This window comes from Rattus norvegicus, chromosome 3 (assembly GCF_021556685.1).
Source record: "Rattus norvegicus strain SHRSP/BbbUtx chromosome 3, alternate assembly SHRSP_T2T, whole genome shotgun sequence".
NCBI classification, from domain to species: domain Eukaryota; kingdom Metazoa; phylum Chordata; class Mammalia; order Rodentia; family Muridae; genus Rattus; species Rattus norvegicus.
The window spans coordinates 15,674,999-15,678,403 of NC_141536.1; the positions used below are offsets into that span (position 1 = coordinate 15,674,999).

The window sequence follows — 3,405 nt, forward strand, 5'->3', positions numbered from 1 at the left end:
CTGAGGAACCGAAAACAGACACTGCTGTAAGTTCATTAGGGAAGCAAATCGAGGGAGCACAATGGAGTCCGGCAGGGTGGGTGGACTTTTAGAGTGCGTGGCCGGAAGAGAGAGGCCTTGGGTGAAGTGTTGCCTTGCTGTGGAGAGCTCTTAGAGGACAAATAAAAGGAACACACTCTAGGCAGAAGGAACAGCCCCTGAGAAGAACCTGAGCCCAGCAAGAGCTTGGCGTAATCTGAGGAGCAGAGGGGCCCCCGTAGGACCGTGCACGGAGGGATGAAGATGCAGGGATGCCAAGCGAGTCTGCTAAGAATCCTGCTTCATCTAGACCGTGCCGCACCTTTGGGAACAAGGCAAGGATCTCCGGGTTTATCTTCAAGATAAGCGCCATCAGAGTTGGCTCTTTGCTTCTTGGTTTGGAGGCTGTATGGAATCTAGGAAGAGTGTAGTGAGTCTCATGCACGGAATGGGCTATGGCGGGTAACTGGGAGAGCTCGGTAAGAAGCATTTGCAGAGGTTTGGGAAGACAAGAGAAGCTAGGGCTAAGGGATATCTTAGGCTCAAACCTGTGGCAGATGGCTAACGGAGGTGCCCACTGAACACATCTAAGCAGATCTGGCTACCAGGTTCTCCCAGCATCCCTCAGTCCCTACCTGTTACAGCGCATGGTCAGTATACCCTGGCCTCTACCCTATGTTTCTTCAGCTCAGGGACTGGGCTGCCCTTCCCTGTAGAATCCAGTCATTTTAGTTATTGGCCCTTTTGTCTACCCTTTACTCTCTTGGCTATGCCCTCTTCTCACATGGCCTGCTCAGGGTCGCGTCCACTCTGGACTCTCCCGGATGTCCCTGCCTCTGGCTATACTCTCCCCTTTGTCTATAATAAACTTTCTGCTCCACCATACCTAGGAGTAGTCATGTTCTTCCTTTTTTATTTCCTTTTTTTTTTTTTTTTCTTTCATTCCGGAGTAACAGGGAAGGGACCAGGAAGTTCATGACAGAGTTCATGGTACTTCTGAGGTGGAAAGGAGAGACATTATGGATGCACTAGGAAGCGTGTAGAAGCCCGAGGGGCGGGGGGAGTCACTGAAGTCCTCCCGTGTTTTCTCTTATTTGTACCTTGAGGACATCCTCAGTGAGATCATGAACGTACATCATCAGGTAAGCTGAGGCTCCTCACAGTGAACTCAAGGATAGCCGCCCGCTATGGTTATTGCTTTAGATTGGGTCCTCCAGATTCCAGCGTGCTTTTTCTCTCTCGATGCTGGGGAACGACCCAGTTTTCCTTGCTTTCCCTCCTTTAGCCCTTTGCTTAGAACTCTTAAGTTACCAGTTGGCCTCTGGCAGAGCTGCAGTTTAGAATTTAGCCAGCAGATGGCGCTAGAGGCTAAGGGAAGACGCCCCTCCCTTCGGCCTGTCTGTCTGATCTTGGCTCTCCTTCCCTCTTTGGTTTGAAGAGATAGATCGTAGCCCCTTGATTGCCATTTCTACGGGGACCTGCAGTCCAGCCCTAGGAAGCCGGTTGGAGACGCAGACCCTTCAGAGAGAAGTAGACAAAGAACCCAAGAGCCCGCTGGGGTTCCTGAATGTCATCTTCAAACCGTTTGACCTCTATTCCCTGTCTTCTCTTCCAGGAAACGAACGAGTAGAGCAAGAGGGAGATTCTCCTAGAAAGAGCCGCTTCATCTGTTAAGGAGGAACTATGAAACCTCTTACAGCAGGCTGCGACCTCCCTGTCCATCCTGTGTAAAATATGAAATAAGAGTTTTAATTACCGAGCTTGGAAGGCTGCCGACATGTTTAATATTTAATGTCTCCAATGCCTGTGCCCCAGGCGTGCCGGCACTGACACAATTGGGGTTTCCCTTGGGTTGGTTCTGAATGTACTTGGACAACAGCCAGGCAGCCGCCTTCCCCAACACCTGGGAGCCTCCTGTAGCCCAGCCTGGGCCCAGGCCTGCCCTGAGCCTCCCACCCCCTGAGGGACTCCTGACGAGAAGGCCCAGTGAGGCCTGTTCTTCCACCTCAGGGTGGACATCAGGTCCTGGAGGCCCTGCGAACTAGCTAGTTAGTACTGGACCCAGCTCAGGGTCCTGGCAGAGAAACGAGAGTCAGTAGAAGATGGGAGCCCAGGAGGGGGCCGGGGCAGATGAGCTTGAGTTTGAGGTCTGCTTTTCTGCAAGCCATTTAGCCCTTTCTCTGGGTGTCACTTTTATTATTCATAAAGCGGAGAGTGTATTTCCTGCGTTCCGGGTTGTTAATGTGTCGCTATTTTTGAGGTTTAGCATGTGCCAGAGCCCCGCTAAGCACTTCGCATGTACCGTGTCTTCCTCAATACAACGACCCTTTGAAGTGGCTAAGCTGGAACTTGGGAACGAGGCCTCCTGATTCCAGAGCTTGCGACTCCAAGGGCTTTGTGTGGAAGAGCCTTGCGTGTTTGGAGAAATGTGAACCACCCAGTTCCAGTCCCTGTGCAGTGGCGCCTTCCGTTTGCTAGGCAGTGGGGACTCGGGGCAGCACCTCGTACTGCGACTGTGTGCCTCACATCTCATTCCTGCACAGAGGTGGGGGGCACCCAAGCTGTGTCTGATTAGTTGATTGGCACTGTCAAAATAGTTGAATCCCCCAGGCATGGTGGCGCATGCCTTTAATCTCAACACTTGAGAAGCAAAGGGAGGTGGATTTCTAGTTTCAGGCCAGCCTGGTCTACACAGGAAGGCCCTTTTGTTTTGCTTTGTTTAATTTTTGTTGTTGTTTAAGACAGGGTTTCTCTGTGTAGCCCAGGCTGCCCTGGAACTAGCTTTGTAGACCAGGATGGCCTCAAAGTCACAGAGATCTGCCTGCCTCTGACTCTGGAATGCAGGGACTAAAAGTACATGCCACCGTCAATCGATGGCCCTGACTTAAAAGAAAAAAAATAAAAGCAGAATTCTTGGAGTCATCTGTGTTCTGACTGTGCATATTGGTTTGGTTATAGACACAACTGTCATCTCTCTCTTTTTTTTCTTTTTTTCGGAGCTGGGGACCGAACCCAGGACCTTGTGGTTGCTAGGCAAGCGCTCTACCACTGAGCTAAATCCCCAACCCCTCTTGTCATCTCTTAACTGTTACTTGTTAGTGTCTTGGGTTGCCCACATCCTTAACCAAGCATAGCACACAGTTTGATATCAAAAGCTGAGGTGCATGTGGAAGGCACGTCCAAGCATTGAAGCCATTCACCTGAAAAGGGACCAAGACACACAGCAAGCAGGCTTCATCAACTCTGAGGCATCCAAGAGGAACAGCTGTGAGAGCCTCAGGTTCTAACTTCAAGATGGCCTCGGGATTCGAGAACTGCAGCCATTGTTGACAGTACGCACCCTGCTCTCCACCTATTTAATTTCGGGATGTGCACCCAAGATCAGGT

General features: G+C 51.0%; 1 long non-coding RNA gene across 1 annotated transcript; it reads left to right on the forward strand.

The window, feature by feature from the left end:
• Positions 1–50: 50 nt before the first annotated feature.
• LOC102550017 (uncharacterized) lies at positions 51–2,936 on the forward strand. Its single transcript, XR_015684252.1, has 2 exons — positions 51–353; positions 1,634–2,936. It is a non-coding gene; the product is annotated as an uncharacterized LOC102550017 (long non-coding RNA).
• The last annotated feature ends 469 nt before the right edge of the window (positions 2,937–3,405 follow it).